This window comes from Epinephelus fuscoguttatus, linkage group LG2, assembly GCF_011397635.1.
Source record: "Epinephelus fuscoguttatus linkage group LG2, E.fuscoguttatus.final_Chr_v1".
Classification (NCBI taxonomy): domain Eukaryota; kingdom Metazoa; phylum Chordata; class Actinopteri; order Perciformes; family Serranidae; genus Epinephelus; species Epinephelus fuscoguttatus.
In genome coordinates, this window is record NC_064753.1 from 39,299,274 (window position 1) to 39,323,012 (window position 23,739).

The window sequence follows — 23,739 nt, forward strand, 5'->3', positions numbered from 1 at the left end:
AGTATGTGTCAGGCCAGGTCTACATGTACACCAATTTTTTTTATCACTGCTTAATCACTATACACTCCTGTACAATCTAATGAAATTCAATCTAACTGTTCTCCATGAAGTCTACTTTGGTGTTGCCTATAATGTTCAGTTGTTGTTGACCACATCATTAAGGTGTAACTTCACTTATGTTTTAGCATTGAGGTCATAATTAGTGATGGTGTTTTTAAAGGTGTTTCTGCCCTCCTTATGTGTGTAAGTAGGGAGGACAAAGAATCAGAAACATCTCGGTGGTGCAGTACAACACCACTGCTAGCAAAGAAAAAGGTCGAATTCATTACACAGCTGTTGTATTAAATTGCAATAGCCTGCACAGGTGTACCTTTGAAAGTGGCCAGTGCATAGTGCACTATATTTACACTCCCCCATTTAATTTGTGTGGCCAAATGTGCTATTTATGCTCAATACAGTACAAAATAATGATGATTCATAAGTGCCCGAAATTTAATGCTCACTACAGCGTAAAGTACTGAGTGTATATTATATATGGAGTAGTTAGGGACCGACAGAGCTGTGCTGCACAGCCATCTTTACTGCAGGTGGAGACATTAATGACCTCATTCACTACCTGAAGACAGAAACCTGCCTCTGTGGTAGGTAATGGTGCTAAACCAAAAGAAATGAGTCTAAAGGTCCATTAGACAAAACCCTGGACAACAAAACGCAGCTTGAAATTAACTAAGTGACAACTGGGTGATTACAATTTATTCTTTTATCTATAGATACCTATTTCTGCAATGACCCATCTACATGTACAGTGTCCATTATATCAACCAACACAAACAAGGCTCTTCCCTTGGTTTTATAATCACACTGTGCTTTCTACATTAGATGGATAAAGCAGGTTGAAGATATGACATTGAGATAGCCACGGTCCATCAAATCCGTCATTGCTAACAGGGCTGTCAGAGCTGAGCTGAATGGCAAATGTGCTACTCAGGCATGGGATCGGTTGTACAGTAGGTACGGGCAGTGAGAGGCAGAGGAGAGGAGACATGCCGGTGCTTTGATGGTACAGCAAAGCCTATTTACTCAGCTGCACTTCTTCATATGTGGAGCTCCACAGAGACAGCAAATTCACACCCTTTTCTACAGTCAGCATTCCCAAGGCTTATAGACTCCAGCAGCATTCATAATGAGAGGAAAGATGTGGCAAAAATGTAAAAGAAAAAAGAGGAATCATTAAACTCTCATGCAAAAATAAATGATCGGCTCACACTGTCTCCTAGCTTGACACTCAAATTAACTAACACAGGAGATCACCATGTAAGAGGGCAAATAGAGGTGCTGCATGCCATCTGACAGAAACTGTTTATGTTTTCTGTTTGTGCATTGTCCAAAATATTGCAAGTGATTGAATTCAGAGTATCATTTTTAACAACCACTAATCTAAAGGAAACTGACTTTAAAATTTGCTTTTGGCCAGTCAGGAGAGGAATTCTAAAATGGCCTCAGTCATGCAGCTTCTGATGTAGGAGAAATTTACAGCCTTCATCTCTCTTGAAGCCAGTCTCTTTGTGTTTGCGTGATTGACTAAAGCCTGCTCAAAACTTTGAGAACAAAGGCACTTTTACATCTCCTCTACCACGCACTAGCCAGCACTGATTTACAGCATTCATCTGGGACTCCGCTGAGACTTTGAATACCACTCTAATAACTCACTGAAATTTTGATTCCTGTGAGCTGCATCTAAGGGCGATTTCCAGATTCCAGTTCAACTAACCTACATGTCTTTCAACTGTGGGTGGAAACAGGAGCACCCAGAGGAGACGAACTCATGGGGAGAACAAGCAAACGGCACAGAGAAAGACCAGCAGATTTTCGCCTTCTTGGCAACTCTGCCAACTACTGAGCTCCTCTGCTGCCCTGTTGTGTTGTAAACAGCTGAGTAATTTTTTAAATGTTGCACAAAGTTTGTCTGTGTTTGACAAGTTAGCTTCGGTTTCAATTCCCTTTGACCTGCAAGTCTGAGCAGAAGCTCATTAGCAGAGAGGCTGCAGAAATTAGAAAAAAATATCCTGTTGTTAAAGGACAGAAAAGAGCAATGGGAAGAAAATCAGCAGGACTACAGCTAATGCTCTACTGCAGAAAATTAAATAAACTCCAGACATTTTACAGACACCAGATAAAATTAGATAAAATACCTCCAGTACCCTCTGGGGTTTAAGACATCATCAAAACTGCTAATTTGCTGTTTCAATTAATTAACGCGATTCTAACAGATTACACATGCCCTTTCTGTTCAGAAATGAGATGCATCAAAGGAACTCAGATACTTAAGGTGTGGACATTTCTGGGGCAAACAGTCACTTGTGCAGTGAGTTTAGCTCAACACCATAATTAACCAGACATGATGCAAATAAAGGCCACACAGTTCTTATAAATACTGCCTTCAAATGCATTTAAACCCAAAAGTTTCATGCTGGTATAGTGCCTGGTCCTTATGGTGCCCCAACAGCAATTAATAAAATCTCAAATATTCAAAAATTTGCATTATATTGTAAAAATGAGTAACTATCAATAATGAACATACTGTATAGTATCTGTATAAGGAAAAAGTATAGTCAGTGTATGCACATTTTAAATTATTTTATTTCCATTTTGTCCAGTTTGTATTTTTGATATATTTTTATCCTTATTTGTCTCTTAATCACTTTTTTTCCTATTTATTCTCTTGCATCTGACTCTTGAGCTGCTGTGAAACATGTGAATTTCCCTGGTGTGGGATTAATATAAGTCTTACTAGTCCTAGCAGATTTTATCTTGTCTTAAATATTTTTTTAAAAATCCAAGAAGTTACATTTTCACCATTATTTGTTGGTATACAAAGAATCAGTGAAACATTACAACAGTGAAATATAAAACCAATCGCTCTATATCAAAATTGGTTTTAGTGGTATATATTTTTTTTCATACCTTCTTGACATTTCACCAAGATATACAGTATATGCAAGTAGTTGTGTGCGGGAGCGGCAAGTTCGCTGTGTTCCACAAGCTCTTTCAGCTTAGCTTATAGCTCTCTTAGCTTCCTTATCTCATCTACACCTTCTAAATTAAAGTTTCTCTCGTCCACAGAACTAAGACTAACTGCCTTGTGAACTCATGGTAACACACATCATCAATCTCCACACAACTAAATAAAACTCACCAGCCTCTCCGTCTCTCTCTGCTGTTACTTTTAATAGCATTAGTCCTGTAAAGTTATCCCCACCCAGTGATTCCCACAAAATTAGAATCTATGTGTGGTGGTAACTGATGACGGAAAAAGAACTTTCAGGGTTTTTTGTATCATCCTGTGTCCCCTCTCAAGATTTAAAGACTTTTGTGGGTCCATGGACACAGAGCAGGCAGACGCCTTCAGGAGTTCTTTCAATTATGAGTGGCACTTTGAGGAGGTTTGAGTTGCAGGATGGATAATTGATCCGTTGACCTGATCACAGCCAATCAGATCAAATCAATAGACTAGAGGAGCAGCTGCTGCAGATACGAGTGAATGCAAACCTTTTGTCCCAGCATAATGAATTATTAAGTTGCGCCTGGTATTCTGCTGCTCTGTCTGTGCTCTGCAAGTGTGGTTCAACACATAACTGAGTGGTATATATATATTCCAGCAGGGCTCCTAATGAATGGTCCAGGTCCAAAAATAGAAATAAGTACGTGGTTACAGATGTTGATATTGTCGCGGGCCACCACAAATAATCAAATATGTGGCAAACTCTGCCACCACTTGCAGTCGCCATCGTTCTCAGCTCAGCTCAGTTGCCTGTTCCACCAGTAAAGGCTGACCTCTGGGGGCACACATCTGCCATGTCACAGAGAAAAAACCAGGTGTAATTAATAAAAATAATGATGGCTGCTGGATTCCATTTAGCTGCTTCAGTTTTGGGGTCCTGGTATACTGTGCATGCTGGCTCACTCTCATAACTTTCTGGGAAATTTGAGTGTATTTGTATACAGAACACCTCTACCATTCTAACTAGGGCAGACCAAAATGCCTACTGTTAAAAAAAGCATATCAGAGCCAACATTCCCACATTCAAATAACTCTTAACTTTATTATAAGTCTTCACTGTCCAGAGGGCAACGTACACTGTCAAAGTTCTTGCAGAAATATTGAATAACCATGAGAACAATCATTATCACCCTTCTTGTAACAGGTAGTTCAAGCCTTACTTAAAAAATAGACCTTTCTCACTGTGGGCATTTCCTCCCAGTGGAGGCACAGGTGTAATTAATAACTTTAATGGTGGCTCTGTTACATTTAGTTGTTCCTGTAAGCTATAGGAAGTGAAGTGGCTGATAGATCGGGTAGTTTTACTGTAAATCAACGGATAAATGGGGGCTCTTTTGACCACCAGTAATTTATCCTTATCTCAAGTTATTGGATACTACCAAGTGTTCAGACGCGAGGCTACAAAAGAGCCATGAGGAAAAACTGAAGCAAGTGCTGATGAAGCAGGTGCATTGACTGCAGCACAACACTGCTGGGACATCCTCCGAGCTTAATATGTCCAGCCAATCCAATAAAGACTTAACAGGTCTCTGGGGCCAAGGTCGCGCCTCCTACCTTAAAAGAAGGAAAACTTCATTTGCAAGCCTAATCATGTGTGAATGTCAGAGAGGCATAGCAAAGGAGGGTCGTGGAAGGCTAATTTTGTTCAGGGAAGATGAGAGAGCCTCAGAGTCTCCCACTTTTGCAATATTGGAGAGTGTTAAGTTGTAAAGATGGCTATTAAAACAATTAACTAAGACATCCTTTATCCACATTGGGTAGTAAGAGTGGATGGCTCTTATGAGAGTGAAGTAAAATGGCAGCCCAGAGACATTTCACTTCACAAATTTAAGTCACTGAGCGCCTCAATTATCAAACTGGATGGAAAAGAACTCCTTCATAAATTTAATATAATTTTTAGCCTTAATTTTTTTCTTCTGGACCTCTTCTTTCCTGCACTGACAAAATAAAATAAAAATTAAATAATCACAGTTCCATGCAACACACACTTTTTAGCATGGGAGCAGGGCCAAGACAAGACTGTGACCATCCTCAACTGAGCTGTACCGACATCACGGTCAACTGCTCAAACGTACGAGTGTTTAGTAATTTTGTAGCTCCTACATAATGCAGGAGTCACTGACATTTGGAGACTTTTACTCCTCTGTTCTTGTTTTAAATCTTCATGTGACAGACGGGAGTACTAGTGAAAAATATCATAATGGTCTTAATCTACTTGCTTTGTCTTAACAACGGTCAAAAATGCAAAGACATTCTGCTTAATATCATTTAAGACAAAAAAAAGCAGAAAATCTTCACACATGAGAAGCTGAAACCAGAGAATGTTTAGTGTTTGTGCTTGAAAAATGAGGTTTCAAACAATTAATTGACTATCAAAATTGTCGCAGTTTAATTTCCTGCCGATCGATGATCCCACTCGTTTCAGCTCTATGATGAATTCTCTCGATATTAATCAAATAATAAAGCCAAACTCAGCACTTCCTGCAGCTGTTTCCTCATAAAAAAAGCCCTCTGGATATCTAAAACTATACTCCTTGCATTCTGTCAGTTTTTGTTCCTGGTGATATTTTGGTCAGATATGATTCAAGCTTATGAATATAACACATTGAATTTCTACCTAAATGAGGTAAAGGAGAGTGGTCTTGATAATTAATACCAGACTGAAACAGTGACGTGGGTCTACTTCCTGTGTTTACTTTCAGTTCGACCAAGAGATAAGTGTGTGACGTGATAAATGTAAAACTAAATCTGCCTGCACAGACAGATGTTGTCTCTGCAAGAGTCCATGATTAGTGATCCATGTTTAGCATGACTTGTAGTTTACACGATATATTGTTCCAGCATCGACACTATAGAATGTACGCATGCCCAATATTTGCATCACAGGACATGCAATGTAAAATAAGGTAAATTAACTCAAACACATCATGCTACAACTTTTTTGCTGCTTGATACAAAGGAAAAACTCAGTGTTCTCAGTTTCCATGACTTATGTTACTGGCCAAGCCTTCCCCTTTGACACAGGTCAAGCATGTATGTGACATGGCCTGGCAGCGTTTCTTATTGGAAGTGAGACTCCTGCATGTGTGTAGAAAAGTACCATAACTGGGCCAGCATATGCTGCAGACACAGTGAAGCATGTGCTTATCTGAAGCTACGGTATTCAGCAGAGAGTGTCTACATGAGCTCAAGTTCCAGTAAAGCGACTATAAGAAGCACCGTGTTTTGTACTTGCTCCACAGAAGAAATAAAGCATCTGTTTAACTCAACATTATCACAATGTCTTACTATCATTCTACACTCTAGCGTTGCCTAGGAGCCAGGCTCAAGCTAATTCAGTTAGCTTAAAGAAACCAAAGGTCTCTAAACTACTGGTCAGAGCCACAAGACTGGAGAGGTAATGTTAATACTAACGTTAATTCAAAAGAGAATTCTGTGTGATAAACAACCAAAGCACGCCCTGCTAGTCGTTGACCTCAACCTGAAAATAAGTAAGGAACAGGAGGGGAGCAACATAAGGAAGCCGCCTTATTTTAGGGTAGGCAACATCTTTAATTTTAATATGACATGTTAGATCACTGACTTTGGCCTGGATTGATAGAAGAGTATTATATGAATACAGCGGTGTCATGGTGTCAACCACGGTATTAAACAACCTGATTTTACCCTTCTTCCCCTTAGAAAAGTCTTCATATTAAAACTAAATTTTCAGCTTTTGTTATTTTTATTTTCAATGCAGATGCACTCTCTTACATGAGTAATTGTAGAGTGATAAATTATATTGAAATAGAGCTGTTCAAGTCATCTGGTGAAGACTGCTGTATTTTTCATATCGCAATGTATATTGCAGAAAAAAACATTGCAATGTAAGTTTTTCCAATATCTTGCAGCCCTGGTAACAATGTCCACGATTTTGAAAATAAGACTAAGGTAGAAAATTACAGAAATTTACATATATAATGAATATAAAGTAGCATTAACTAAAACCAAACCCCCCCAACAAAAAGTCAATTCACTACAGGCGCAAACAGAAACAACTAAGGGCAGAGTAGGCCAACATGCCATTTGTGTAGCTGGTGCTGGATTAATTTTTTTAACCTCAATTCCAGTTTGAACTGGACATTTTTTAACAAATGAGTGAGACATGAAGCCTGTGGTGGAAAAAATAAAGTGAAAAGCATTCACCTTGTCAGTATAACTGGAGAAGTGTAATCAACTTTGGCTGCACAGAACACAAGCTGAGAGACAACACAGTGGCATCTCTATTCACTGCCACTGAAAAGACACTTGCGAGTCAGACTGCCACAAGAGACGGCTGTGGCTGAGAAGTACGGCACTACATTACTGGCTTGAATGTGTGGCTGAACATTGTGTATGAAGGGGCAGGACTGTGAGGTTCTTGGGTTTGGGTATTGATGCTGTAACGGATAGGACAGAAGGCAAAAGCACAAGCACTCCACACATGATCGTGAGCCAGCCAACCGGAAGATCTTGCTCCCCGTAGAGTGTTACAATTCCTTGGAAAGCCTGTTTGGACCTACCAGCTCTTAATCCTGGCGACACCCACAATACAAAACCAGTGTTAGACACATTTTTTTCTGAAAGACTTGTTCACTAGAAGCCAAAAAGTATGGTGATAATCAGATGGGAGCATAGGTCTATGTCTATTGTCTGCGTGCCTGGGGGCAACTGGGGCCACTGTCTTTTGTTGTAGGGGGGTGGCTGGTATTTAGCATCGAGGAGGGGTATAGAGGAACGTGCCTGGGGGAGGGTTATGGCTCCAAAGTATGCAGACATAAGCTGTCTGCGTGTCGCCTTTCAAGCAGGCCATGGCTGGCTGTACTGTGAGGGTCACGGTGCAACGGTTTACAACAGCAGTGTCCCACAGAGAGTCTGGACTCATCCCACCCCCTCAACCCACTGCCAAAAATGAACACAGAATGTCGGCTTGAAAAACTAACAAAAGCAGCCATTATGATGTGCTTGTTGGGTTGTGAACTTTTGAGTCTTCAGAAATTCAAAGCAGAGTGAAGTTGATGACTTAGACAATTAAAAACAGCATCTTAAAACCTATCAACAAAACAAAAAGGTAGACCTGAATTTATAATGGCATCAGAGTACACAATGCTGAACCTTTTGAATGATTTATGAGAGCTGCAAGGCCGACGTTTTTATTCATGAGATCAGCATCTTTTGTAAATAATCTTGCAATAGACTTTATTGTGTCAGGAGCCAAAGGTTTCTAGGTCTTTCCCATGTTCTTCTGGTTCCCTTGTTCTTTCGTTTGTGGGCTATGTGACATATGGGGCACAGATTGTGTCAGTTACTGAGAAACACACCTACAGCTGATTAATTCCCCCACACCTATACGCATCTGTGAAATGGGTGGAGCAGTTTCTATTTAAGCTCAGTGTTGTAAATAATGGTGCTCATAACTCTTGACGATGGTTCAGGAGGACCGAAATGTTAGTGTTTTCTGTTCAAAGGCCTGAATTTGTGAAATCTGTAAAGTCAGCGTGCCAAATGCAATGTTTGTAATCGTAGAGCAATTGTGTCCTAAAGCCCAGTTGAGAACAAAGATTCTAGACAAGACGATTTACAACAGTTACGTCACAGGAAACAACTACTTGCAATGCGGCTAGACGAGAAAGTTTATCATATAGTCGTATAGTTATTTATTTATAACAATGACTTCAAGTACTTCTGTTCTGATTTCCAGCTTTTCAGGCTGAATATAATTTGTAGCTACTTAAAATATGAATAATAACAGTAATAGAGAGATACGTGCTGCAAGAGTTGAATTTCTAGTTGTGATAAAACAGCAAAAACATTAGGTGATGATACCTCACAATAATTTAAATAACCATGCCCATTAATCAGTCAGTGAGAAGGCTACTTAGAAACAGAATGATATTTCTATGGTAAGATATGCGTGTGTGAGATGAGCACATACAGCAAGCAGAAGCAGCGACTCACAATCCCACTGACACACTGTAAGGACAGAGACTGACATATGTGACAACAGCCGCAAGGATGTAAATGACAGGGACTCAGAATGCTGCAGCAAGAGAACACACAGTCTGTGGACATCTTGTAACTGACTCAACCGGCGGACTCTGCCACAAGCCAACTGGCTGCTGAAACAGATGATGAACCTTAAGTTCTAAAACCAGCTGCTGGCGGCTTGATAAGCTTAGTTGTAGATGGCACCATCAGCTACCTTGAGACAAGCTCAGACTGGCCAGTTCACATCAAGCAACCTTCTCTCCAAAGCTCCAAAACACTTTTGTCTCGTTGAGAATCTCTCCTCTGAACTGGGCTTAAACTAATGGCAATCTGGCAATGGTTGACAATATTTCTAAACCATCATCAAGCTATTACTTGCTAGAGGAAAAATAACTATCTTTAAACCCTGTGACGCACAAACACAGGGTGTGCACTATATTATGGACACCTGCAATCCAATGCCAGGACCAGACTACATGCTATCAGCCACATAATCACCAATCGTGACAGATATGGAGAGTTGTTGGTTACAAATAACGAGCACTGGGAGCTCTTTTGAATCATATGTGATCATTTGAAAAAGCAAAAATATAGTGAATACTGGTCCTGGCATAATAAAATAGAAACATCACCTAACAAAAATACTTTATAAAGTTTAGAATATTGAATTCTTGTGAGATCAATCATGAACTTCACAGAGAAGACAAATGATCCTCCACCAGCCTGCTCATTAACACCAATATTAGATAGCTAGTTACCAGATGCACTGTAACAATCATGTGCTTCAAGAGGTTTAGGCCTTATGCATGCGGCCAAGAAAGAGCAACCCTTTGTCCATTAGCCTATTATTAAGCATACCTGGCTTCTCACTGCATTAGAGACAAAAAATCTCAGCATGAGCAAGCTGAAGCAGCTCCAGCAGAGAGGCAGACAGAAAACGACTGCTGGCATTCTGTAGGAGAGGCATCAACGACATTGAATAAAGATGGTATAACAGCTTGGCATCAGCAACTTCCACTTCACAGTAGCTCTTAAATATTCTTTAAAATACGTGCTAATGGAAAATTAAGTAACAAATACGAGGCAGCTTTCTTCTTTTCTTTGTCACTTCAGGTGCCTTTGTGTTGGGCATCTCATGTCTGTTTTTCCAAAAGGAGCAGTTTCTGGTGTGCGGACTTGTTTTTGTATTTTTGTATTTGTTCTTCTGTCCAGCACCCAGTATTTATCATTTTTGGATGTGCGTGCTGTTTTTTTGAGTCTTCAGTTTGTGCCTTTGTGTTGGGAACCTTCAAGACATTTAAGATTTGTATGAGGGCAGCACAGTACAATGTTTTGTTAATTGTCATCGGAATGTCAACTTGCAGGATGAACACACCGAAAAAAACTGCAATATTGTAATCTGGATATTGCAGCAATGGATTAATTATATTCTGTCTGCAGGCACTATTTTATCTTATACACGCCATGCTGCTAACTCTGGCTAATCAGAGAGAGCCCTCACCATTAGGTAGTGTCCGAAACTTTTTCTTATTTTGTTTGTTTGTTTGTTTTGTGTGTGTGTGTGTGCATGTGTCCTTTTGTATCATTCCGTTTCCTCTCTCTAAATTCAAAGGTTTTTACGGGTCTCTGAACACAGTGCAGGTGGAACTCTTCATGAGTTATTCTTTTCCTCAGCAGCATTAACTTGTGGAGTTTGAGTTTCAGGGTTTATAACTGATCAGATCAAATCGACGTATGAGAGGAGCAGCTGCTGCAGAGGCAGGCGAAAGCAAACATTTAGACCCAGCACTTTCAATGTGCCTGCTTTTTGTTGCTCTGTCTGTGCCCAGAGTACAGTCTGTGCTCAGAGAGTGTGCTGCAATGAATACCTTTATGTTCTAACAGTGCTCCTAATGAACGGCCCAGTTTAAAAAAAAATAAATAAATAAATAAATCAATATGAGGCGCCAGACGTTGATATGGTGGCTGGCCGTCACAGATAAATGAATGTATAGAAAACCCTGTCTCAAACATTTGATCATTCTCAAGTCATCTGGTAAAAAACATGACATCACTTGAAGAATCTTTGTTGCAGCTGCAAACATCCTGCAGATCTGGGAAACTCCCTGCACGGATCATAAGGAGGACTCAAGAGTCCCAGATGGATCAGACCCCTCCTAAAAAACATCTGCACAAAGGTCCCAAGTGTTAAGTAGATATAAAACTGGCCTGTTTAATCATTATCCAACATCTACACAGCATGCAATTCAAGTGAGTCACAGCAATAAAGGGTCTCAAAGGACCAACGTATACAAGACAGCAGGTCTGACTGCTTTCATGGTAGATAGTGGGATGTGAGGAGCAGGGGGAATATTTAAAGAGGATTTTTGGTCAACTTCAGCAAAAAAGGAGCATCAAAAGAAGGGCTGCGCGATTAATTTTTAGAAGATCACAATCTTGATATAGGCACATACACAATCATGAGTGAGAGTGGTTCTGCCACAGTTGCTTCGGAGAGTTGCATACTTACAAAGAGTGCTCATAATTTGTCCTTGCTTTTCTACTGTGCACTTACAGGACTGTAAATGTAAGATTGCTCTTCGATATTCAAAGTCTCCCCTGTAGTTATATGGCTGAGTTTGAAGAGCATCTAGGCAAGCAGATGTACATGGCTGGACCACAGACTGCATAATAAAGATGGACAACATGACAACTCCACATATGTGAAGCCAAAAGATCTTGTGGCAGGCTGCATTACAGGTCATAGAGCCCGCCCCCTCCATGTTAGCAGACCGGACATATGCCAAACTTAAAAAACTCAAAGTACATGTCAAATAATTTTTTTCCAGACAGTGTCTGTCATTTAAGGTCATTCTTATCATGCTGCTGTATGTTTAAGAGTTTGTTTTTCTGATAAGTTTGGTTTTAAGTTCTTTGATGCTATAAAAATAGGGGGCTTGACATCATGATTGACAGCTATGTGTGCCAATCGAATTGCTTCTAATAAATGGCGCTGCTCACGATTGGTCGCAGGGGTATTGGGGTAGGAACTCGAAACACCCAGAGGTTGCTACTATGCAGGCTCTGGCTCCAAATGACGTCACCAGCGCAAGATGCCAGTGGCTGCGTCCAGGATATTCTGGCTTCATTTTTGAACAGTGGGGGTAAGTGGAGACGCATCATCCATCTTTATATACATTTTATGAGCTGAACTGTTTTGCTAACAAGCTAGCTGGCAGCCAAGCCCTATCAATAAGTGAAGTATTATCAACTAGGCAGCCAAAAGTTTGCAGATTACAGAAATAGAATACTTAAAGCAGTGGTAAAAGGGTGTAAATATCACTGAATGGGAGGTAAACTGGCTGAATAGAAAGTATACTAGCGCTACAAGTAAAAAGTAGTCATGTTTAAAATATAATTGGCTGCGGAGAGCGCACAAGAAATTCAGTAGTGCTACTAGAATTCATTTGTTTTTGTTACAGAAGAAAATAAATGCTTTCCCTGAGAACTGTGATCTCAGTAAGTACAAAAATAGTTGTGATTTACATTTTATTTAGAATCGTGCAGACCTAATTATCAGTAGCGTTGCCATCTGCCAGCTTGGTCACAAACAACACACATCTAAAAATCTCTCTTCTGCCACTCAGTGTGGACAATATGGATCAAGGTTTCTGTTCAGAACATGTGATTTACATCACAACAGTACTATACTGTATCAGGACATATGGTTTAGTGGGCATTTTCTGAGAATTCAGTAGAGGAAACGATAGAATAGCCAGAGGGGAATGTCTGTTTTTAGCTAATCCTGTGAACAAGGTACCTGACAAATCAAAGTACTTCATCACACTGATGCAAAAATCCCTAAACCCAGTATTCCAATAAAGCAGTCCTCCTTGCTGATTTACAAAACTGCCCACAGTGGCCTAATACAAAGATATTAAACAGATCCTAATACACAGATATTAAAGGGGATAGCTATTGTGCTAGAAACATTCTAATAAAATCTGTACTGGCCAAAAAAAATCTCCACTGTCTCATGATACGGTGTTTTTGCCCAACGCTTTCTGCCACCTAAACATTTTGGTAAACCTCTCTTAGCACATCATTACCAAACTGGAGCAAAGACAAAGTGAGTTAGTTTTAGTTGTGATTATTTAGTCAGTGTGGGGCAGCATATATAAGCGTACAGATTTTAAAACGTCACAGACATAGCACAATTAGGATGGAACTGTCGACTTAAGACTGAATGCTGAGAACACCACAGAACAATAAAAATAAATATAGTGTTTGATATTTAAATGTCTCCAGCTAATATTACTTGGCAGCATTATATCTTTTTGAGCTGCTGGTAGAAAACAGATGGGAAAGCCTCAAAAGTGTGAGAAAAGAGTCAGCCTCACGCAGACCTTTTCTTTAAAGCTTAATTAAGATGATAAACACACTCCAAAAAAAAGGTCTTGTAAACACAGATGAAAATAAATGTTAGATTTGCTTTGCTTGATCAGAAAACAAAAAAAAGCTCCACCGTCAACGATGTTTAATTAGTTGATTATAACAGAAAATTACACTTATTAAACACAATTTGAAATATAGAGAATCTGACATAATAAGGCGGAAAGTACCTATATCAGCTGGCATCTTATTACACTGGTAGCTACTACAGAGGCAAAAAATATGATTTATAATTCTACGATCAGCTGGCAGATGCTGGATTAACACCCTGAAATAAATTGTTACTTAGACCACATCTACACAAATACAATTTTGTTTTAAAATGGTGTTTTGAAATGAAAATTATCTCCGTACACACAGGCATTTTCGCACCATTTCAGAAATAATCTCAGTCAATATCAACACACCTGAAGACACATATCACATGACATTCACGTACACTGGGCATGCATGTTTTAAGGTCAACAGAACTTAATTACAGAAAACACTACGGAGATGGCAAAAAGTAAGACCACAGATTTCTTTGCTTTAACCAAAGAGGTGGAACTGTTACTGAAAGTAACATTTGAGTATAAGGAAGTCAAGGCAGCAGAAAATTGTTTGGGAGTCATTACATCGCAAATACAGTGACATTTTAGTGCTATACTGGTTGGAGGAAACATCCATTGCCAGAAGAAGTAATGGTAAAGGCAAAGGAGTAATGTTACCCACCACACAATAAGGATGAGATCACAAAAGGTATGTAGACCTAGCTATAATTTTTTGACTTGACAAATTGTGACTGAAGCCCTGTTTCCACCGAGCACTGTGATACAGTACAGTTTAGTTCGGTATACTTTTTTTTTTACGTTTCTACTATGAAAAGTTGTGGATGGTACCAGTGGAACCGTTCCGTACCATCCCCATTTTTGGTCCCCCCTCTGTTGGGGTAGCTAGCACACAGATCTGGTACTAAAAGGTGGAGCTGTGAACACTGCAGTCTGATTGGTCAGTAGAGGACGGTCACTCTGCTCAGGGCTGAGTTGTGGCTGGTTTTGAGGCTCATGTAACCACTGTGCATACTGTGGAGAGTTTTACTAGTAAACTGTAACTATAAAATGAAAGGATGTTTTGCTGCCTCCTGTGGACAATAAACGAGGCGCAGACTTCCATCTGTGTCACTGCTAATGAGGAAATACAATGAGTGCTGGGCGGAGCAGCGAGTGACAACAACCCCGCCCACATCTAAGAGTACTGTTTGTGGTGGAAACGCGGAAGCCAAGGTACCACATCTGAAGGGTTACTTTTGGTTCCAAAGGTACCATACCGAAAGTGTTTGGTGGAAACAGGGCTAAAGATCTCAAGTAGTGTGGACCCAAACGCAGCAATAATTATGTGTTTTAAAATGAAAATAGTTTGGATGTAGCCTTGGGAGACACAGGTTTATAAACTGCCACACAGTTACCAATGCTTCAGACATTCAAGCTCCAGACTGTAACGCACTCATTATAATCAGGCCGAGACTTGAATCTTTCTGCTGGTGATTCTTGTTGGGACAAGACATGTTTACTTGGTAAAAGCTCAGGCATAACAGTATAATAATAGGTAATGATATTCTTCTACAGGCAAGTGCCTAATTCAGAGAGCAGCTGAGAGAGTAATGGTCTCAGATTTAAGGCTATTAATTACAACAGTGCACAACAAAAGACCGGGCATGCTACACGTTGCATATCTGGTTTCTACTTTGCTTCCACTCTGCAGTAAAAGTGCCACAGAAAAAGAATGAAAATCAGTAAAGTTCAATATGAAACACTGTTAGCATTTGACAGCTTCCTGTCCTGTGCTCCTCCATTTTTTAAATGGACCATGCATTTGAAACAAGACGAGAGAACTTCAGCCACAAGGACACTTGACTGTCTCATGCAGTGTGGTGAAATGTGCTGATTAAGGGCACTCATCAGAGAAGAGACTGAAATGGCTTTGGAAGGACATACATCAACAATAAATCAAAGCACGGCGACATAAAACTGCACTCTGCCAAATTCAGCAGATAGCACTAGATAGAGCCCCGTGTTTAATATTTGCTGGAGATGACAAACTGAATGGGGAAATATGGGTTTAAAACTACAAGTGTGACATGTGTAATACCACAGAACCACAGAGATTTGGTGAAACTGCGAGAAGACTCCACCAAACAAAACAGCAACATGCTCAGAGATCAGAGCCGCTTCTATTGGGCAGCGTGACTATGGAACCAAAGAGTTCTGGGGACTCTCTGAGAGAAACTGCCCAGTGAGAAGCTCCCCTGTGAACTACGTACCTTTAAGGGCTTTTTTCTGTCTGCATTCACACTGCGAACGGGAACGTTAAAGTGAGGTACTGTAAGCCAGCCAGCAGTTGTTATAGCAATGTCATTTTGCTTAGACGAGTCAAAGTCATGGTGCATTTACACCACCACACATATGCTCAGTGAGGCCTGGACTTCACGGTCCGTTCACTCTCGTTACAAGCTGTTGTTTGTGTTCTCTGATGTTTACACTGCTTAAGTGCCTGACACACCAAGCCAAAGGTCAGCCATCAGTCAGTGTTGGGCAGCCAGTGAGTGTCTGCTGCACTTGCTTTTGCGACATGTCCCACACCATTGGCCCTCATCAGCCCTAGGTGGCTTTTTCTCAGCCAATTCAGCATGTGGAATCAGCATTGTAGATGACAGAGCCTGTCAGTAAATTAAATCATTCGGATTGGCTGTTCAGCTCATCGCACAAGAAGAGAATCAGCAGTGAGTAAAGTAAACAAAAGCTGAAGTCAAGAGGGAGTGAGATCAAAACAAAGTTTTTTAAGATGAGATTATTTTTCTTTAGTCATCGAGCTCTTTAGCAGAAACGTTTTGTGAAGGTTTGTGTTATTGTTCACTGGCGCACAGTCAATACAGTTCTTTCAACGTTGGATTGTGTCGTTAATGTGCTAACTGGCTAACTAGCATCATGACGGTCTTCCAGTTTCTGTTTGTGAATGACGAATACAGACTACAACCGGCCGCTGGTATGGAGAGTTATTCCTCTCACACCGGCACAGAACATACATGCTGGTTGGCTGTCGGCTGTAGTCTTTGCGGTGTGTTCGTGTGCAACTCTTTGGCTGAGACACGGCAACATGAGACAATGCAGCAGTCAGTATTTGTCGCTGCTATTTCTTTAAAGCCGGTTTGGTGTGTCTGGGCCTTAACGGATTCTTAAAAATGGCAGTTGTGGTGCTGCATCGTCTGTGTTTGACTAATCAACATACACCTATGTCTGGACAAATCAACGTACACTTAGTTCTCTCATGGTTCCCCTTGTACTGGGAGAGTGCATACTGTGAAATAGGAGCTAAACCAGTCCCTGAACACTACAGTTGTTCCTAATTCTTGCAGTGCAGACAAAAACAAAAAGAGAGGTTCTTAGAAGTAGGTTGCCAGAGCTCTGGTCTGAAAACACCCATGTCAGTGTCCATAAATTGAAATACCGTGTGTCTTAACACAAATATAAAAATGTATCAGATTAGGCAGTAAAATCACTATACAATAAAGTATATAGAACATAACTGTAGTGTGAAAGTGATTTTAAAAAAACATCATGCTGCATGCTGTTTTCTGCTGGAGGAGTAACTTTTCAAAAGGTACATATTGGACCACAGCAGGAAATGGCCTTAATACATCTAAGAGGGGTGTATAGAGCTGTTGATCAATACCAGTGACTAAAGGTTTACTTTGCCAGGTGCTGAGATTTATGGATTTTCAAAGCTCTTTGTTTGGGTCTAAATTGGTTGCTGGTATTTCAAGTTTCTTTCCGAATCTTCTCTCTTACTAATAAAGCATTATAACGTACTACTGATTCCACAGTGTTCGCCTATACAATATTTCACAGAGTGATATAGTGTGTTCTGTCTTTTCTAGGCATTTCCATCAACTCTGTGCTCTGATTAGCTGACTGCCCAATTAGCAAACTGCCAACTTCTGCCAGTGTTATTGCAATCTGCCACCACTCAAAAATAGTACAAATGCACACTCTGTGGAACAAGGTTTTGTTTGTAAGTCTGGACACCCTGCCTAGTTCTGAAATCATATACCAAACTATAAAACATACACAAACTTCTTACTCATCTGTCTATGATTTGTCACTAATTCTGTTTCACCTGTTTCCACCAGCCAGCTGACACAACCTGGTGCACCAGTTAGTTTTAAGCACCTTCGTCAGTAAGTAGTTTAAAGCATTATTTCTGCAAAAGCAAGTTTTAAAACACGCAAACCAGGAAGCAATGGTGGAATGGTTAAATCAATTAAAACAAAACTAGCACCACATTCTTATTAGATGAATTTCAAAGCATTAATGTCATTTTTTACTGTAAAAAACATCAAACAAAACAAAACCAGATAATGAAAACCCTTGGGAAATAATCCAAGGTGATATTAACATTACCAGAAGGCAGGATATGACCATACACACAATGAAAATGTCACTGTATCTTCATCATATATTTATCCAGATGTAAATACAAACAAACATATTAATGTGCTTTCAGTATTTTTGAAATAAAGGTGCAAGAGTGTAACTGTCTGCAGAATACAGGTGTGCATTTTATGTGCAGCTCCAGCTATGCAAATATAAGTGAGGAAAGGTATTTATGCAAAAGCACTCATTATTACACACACTGTATAGCATGTAAAATGGGAACAAGACAGCTGAATCCAAACAGGAACTGCTCATTTACATTGTTGGCACAGTTCGCAGTGGCACAATTCATCAATGACTTTGATCATTGAGTCTCTGTCTACATGTATGTGTGGCAGCTTGCAGAAAATATCTGAAGAAGAAATATGAAGAGCAATATTCAGCATAAATGCATTCCTTATTTATACCATGAAAACAAATGCTCCTCACTTTTGGGCCTCTGAAATGCGAGTGTCTTCCACTTCACTTTCCACTAGGGGAAATACTACTTTGCATCCGTTTCACTCCATTGCCTTTCTGGTTCATGTGTAAATTCAGAGTATCAAATGGAAACAGACAGCGCCCAACGGCAAGTTTTAGAAACGGTAGCCCGGCTGGCTGCCAGAGATCAACATTGTTTGCCATAGTTGACAGAATGGTGGCCATGATATCATAGATTAGAAGTGGAGCAGTAATGTTCATGGACAATTCCACCTCATATTTCAGTTTAACCTTTTACTAAGGCTCATGAAATCTTAGTAGCATTTTCTAGAATTTGAACTAGGGCTGCAATTAACGACTATTTTCACTTCCGATTAATCTATCTATTTATTTCTTATTTAACTGATTATTCTTTGGTCTAAAAATGTCAGAAACGGTAAAAAAAATGTCAATCAGTGTTTTCCAAAAGCCAAGATGACAGTCTCAAATGTTTTCTCCACAACCTAAAGATATTTACTATCATAGACGTGTAAAGAAACCCCAAAATAATACACATCCAAGAAGCCTGAATCCTAGAGCTTGGTCCTTTTTTCTTTAAAACTACTCAAACCAATCAATCTAGTATCAAATTAACCAGCAAGTGTATTTAAAAGTTGACAACTAATCAATTAATCAGCTCTCCTTTCAACCACATCTCAGTCTTCCTCAATATTGACAAGGTCAGGAAAGAACGTCCATACTCAAGTTAGTATCCCGAAGTTAAGGGTAGATTTAGCTATGAGAAATTATTCCCTTCTGCAAAATCCTTTTTGATGTTTTCATGTGGTGGTATACACAGAAAAGTGTTAGTAAAGATGATTTTTTCTTTTTCAGAATTCAGTAAGTGCTTTTGAACACTTGTGCCAGGATTGTCTGACTTGCCATGTTCATACTCTCAAGTGTGCTGCCCGCTGTCCACACTCGTACAACTATCTGCCTTTGATTTTCTCAGCTGCCTTCTGCTTTATTTGCTCTGCTTTGCTTCTTAAGTCTTTGCTTCTCTTTCATTTGGGTGGAGCTGCCTCAGCGTTGATACGACTCTGATTACTGCTGACCTCACACATACATGGAGAATCAGTATATCTAACAGAGTAAATAAGTAACAATGATTAATATTGATTTTTTAAAAGTTTTTCAACACACAAAAAGTGGTTGTTTACAGCATCAACCAGAGTAAATGAAATGCTTGATGTGGTCCAAATTTGGCAACGATTAGTCTTGACCCCTGCCAGACTATTACATGCTAAAATAAACTCGGTGACTAAACAATAATCCATCTGGGTTAATGAGGTTGGGCGCACACTGATTATGAAAGCAACACAGCTCAGATATGTAGTCAGACTATGGCAAATACATTACAATTTCCATAATCAGAGTATTACCTTAACTCAACTTCATTCTGATATTTCACTCAACATGTTTCAGCTGGCTCTTGAGCACAATGTGAAGCATTTCAGGTATTTGATAGTCCGCCGCTGTGATAAAAAAAATACTCAGAATAGCCTGTGGTGTAGTTTGACATATGAAATCCAAATCAAGGCAGTTTGCAGAAAGTACCTCATGCACAATATTCATCATAACAATTTGAAACTTGACCTCCCTAAACCAGCCATAAAAGCCAATCTGCTCACTTCTTTCATTTTACGGGCTATTTGATAGCATAGTCATGGGGTTATTTGTTGTGTTGAGGACACATGAGGAGCCCAGGACACTCTTTAATACCGTCTCTTGAGAGGAAAAATCACAGATTCAGAGAGCCTATACTTAGCAAGGTGTAAACCAACAGAGAAGTCAAAATAAAAACATGTCTTACAACTCTCCTGACATATACTGTGCTCATTTACATTACAAAGCGAAACCGTGACCAGTTGATTTTTCAAGTGTACATGTCTCGCTTAGTACATATTTTGGCCACAACATAAAACAACAACCGAGGGATTGGTATCAGAAATGTTTGCATATTTATGTTTATAAATATTGCTATCACCTGACATTTTGTTGTAAGCTTTTTTTTAACTCTCAAAGTATCATATCTATATCATCCTAAAACAATCCAACATTATTCAGGCTTTAAATAAGACTTCCTGTATCTATCTAGACAATGTTAAGACATGGCGCATGTTCAAATAATTTCCTCTCTTCCAAAGTACAGTTATATAATTTTTGCGAAACAGCCGAGCTAAACTGCTTATTACCCAGTTGCGGCTTTTTCCTCTCAGCCCCTTGGTGCCTTTCTGAACATATGAGATCAATAGACTGACACAATCAAGGTGCACCACTGAACACCACAAGAGATCCTCCCTTCCACTGGCTTCCAGTATGTACAAAGCCTTCCGAACAGCTGGACACTGACTCCGACAAGAAGGGATTATTATCACATGCCTCAAACTTAATTCGCTGTTTCCATCCTATTATAACTATTTTCATACAGCTCCATTTTCTCTTTATTTTTAATTATACTGTACCATTACACCTCTCTGTGCAGTTTATCCATTGCTTATAATTTGGAATGCTGTAACCAACACCCATATCCTTTTGGTATATTTATGTACGTTTTATTTAACTATGTATGTGCATACATTTTAAACTAAGTGCATGCTTATTTAACCATGTATATCAAGCATCATGCGCACAAACACACACTGAATGTCAGTATCCTGAAAATAGCCAAATGCCAGCTACAGCTGCTCTTAAACAATGCACACTGTTAACAGCTGTGAAGTTACCAAAACATAAAGGGATTACAGACCATGGATACTCAACGTGCTTTGCCTGGGGCCACTTTTGCAGAATGACAGAAAAGCCAACCTGTTTTCAACCTGTCTCGACGCTCGCTGCCCTTACTCATCTTTGCTAATAGGCAAATTGAGTCACAGCAGCCCCGTGCAGGTCAGGTGTATGCAGAGGCATTTCGAGGATTTCAGAATATTTGGGCTAAGCCTGGACCTCTGCTGGGGGGTGTGGAGGGGATCCGTATCTAGCACTTTTTTTCAAATAAACAAGCTCTATTTTGATGCTTATTTTGCACTCTGTCCTCATTGACATTAAAAGTACAGAAAAAAATTCCAGTGTGAATCAATTTATTTACATTGTAAATTAGTAGGGATTCACAATATCGGATTTTTTGCTGATATCTGATATGCCAATATGTAACAACTCATTTGACCGTTACCAATATGTCCATTTTTCCCTATCTAAAGTTAGAGATCATCAAGTCTCTTCTGTAGTGAAATAAACATCATATTGTGCATGCAGACTCTTATCGTGATGACCCACCAGCAGAAGGAGACATGAATTACAATACTTTTAATGTATACAATATTCATTAATTGTGCAAATTAAGAAAAGGCACAATGGCCGATTCTGATATTTCATTTTAAAGCCAATATCAGCCGATACTGATAACGTACCAAAATTATCGTGCATCCCTATAAATTGGAAAATGCTCAATGGGCCACCCAGCACCCTGACCCCACTGGCTGTAAATTGAGTATCACTAGGTTAAGACTGCAAAGCACTAGTATGGATAGAAAATTCAAGATGTGCATTCAAGGACCACTAACAAGTAGATTTAGTGTCACTGTATTTCTGATTGCTGGATTCCCAGAAGCACAGCTGCACAGAAGTGGTCTTTCATCTCCAGTCTGTAATAACAGGACAGCTACAGTGATGCGTGGCGCTTGTAGGTGTGGATAGGGAAGAGATCTTTGAGGATGGAGAAGTTACTGCACATAAGACAGACACTATCCCTCAGACAGGAGGAGCACCAGAGTAAACTAACAATGAAAAGTAGTTATTCTGCTGCAACGGCTCGCGAGTGAAAACAGATCTTAACTGGAAACTAACAACAAAACTGCCGTTAAAAACCTGAGGTGACTGAACGTTAGCTAACCGGTGGCACAAGTTAAGTTTGGTCCATTCACAAAAAAAAAAAACCTGTCATGGCTTCCTGGCTCAGACACCTCACAACAACCTCTCCAACAGGACAACAACGTAAACCGCTGGTATATTTTGGTGTTGAGCTGACAGAAGACCTAGCCAGCTAGCTAGTGAGCCAGCCAACAGCTACTTTATACTAAGCAGATGTATCGTTAGCATACAAGCTAACAGGGGTATTGCATTCCAGAGACAGAGTCAACACTGAGCTTTGAAGTTCATGTATTCCCCCTCCGGTTCCGTTAACGCCACCCGACAAGCCGAGGCTCGTATTGGAGACTTTTAACGCTTGAGTGTGTCACGAGGGAGATGTGACAGGAGACGAAGCGAGGACTGGTGGTATTTAAATGTTGCTTCGCTGATGTGAAACTGAACTGTGGAAATATCAGCTAGCACTGCATACGAGTGTCTGGACAGAGGGAGCCGACAAGACGTAACGTTAGCAGTCTTACCTGCGGGATTAAAGGTGTCCTAAAGAGCCGGAGTTTGTTCCGGGGACATCAGAAGTAGTTGTTTTCGGTTGGTCGGGTAGTTTAAAAGACTCCTGTTTAACCTCAGGCTGAATCACGGTTCAACCACAGAGACTAACTGACTGTGCTGCCTCCCCGCCACAACAGCGACTGACTACAGCTCAGGATCTGCTTCTCACTCACTGGGAAGGATCTGCGGTATCGCGATACAGGACGAGAACTCGGAGATATCCAAGAACCAATCAAATTAGCCGGCTGGAGCCAAGCATTTGTTTTGCTGGTGGTCAGTGTAAAACAACATAAAATAAATAAATAAAATAAAATCAAAATTAAAATAAATAAATAAATAAATAAAATAAAACAAAATACAAAATAAATATAAATGAATCCAATAAATAGAATTATACGAAACAAAAATAAAAACCTAATAACAAAATTAAATAAATATAAATGAATCAAATAAATAAAATAAAACAAAACAAAACAAAATATAATAATCACGTTGATAAAATAAAAGTAAAGATAATCACTTGTCTTTTGTGTAAAATCATATTAACCTGCGTTGATATGTTGAGCTGCATTAATGTATTAGTCAAGAGCATAATCACTACAACCTGCACATACTTAGGGATCACAGGAGTGTTGAGCTTCAGGATCTGTTGTAAATCAGAGCGGCATATTCAAAAGATGACTTTCCAGTGTCAGTATTAACAGTTGCAACCTGTATCTGAAGTCACTATATCTTGGTCTTGATCAATTACAGATCCTCAGGATTAGGATTATAAGAGATTACATAAGAACTGTATCCGTTTAAGTACATGAAAATGCATTTCATGTACTTAAACTCCTTTAATGTCATATCAAAATTATACTGTTGTGTTAAGATTAAATAATGTGGAAGATATGA

General features: G+C 39.7%; 1 protein-coding gene across 1 annotated transcript in view; it reads right to left on the reverse strand.

Moving 5' to 3' along the window:
• glceb (glucuronic acid epimerase b) overlaps positions 1-22,999 on the reverse strand; it is an 86,257-nt gene extending 63,258 nt beyond the window's left edge. Inside the window, exon 1 of the mRNA XM_049593326.1 lies at positions 22,815-22,999. The gene's annotated coding sequence lies outside the window, so the exon portion shown is untranslated. The remainder of the gene's footprint in view (positions 1-22,814) is intronic.
• Between the last annotated feature and the right edge of the window lie 740 nt (positions 23,000-23,739).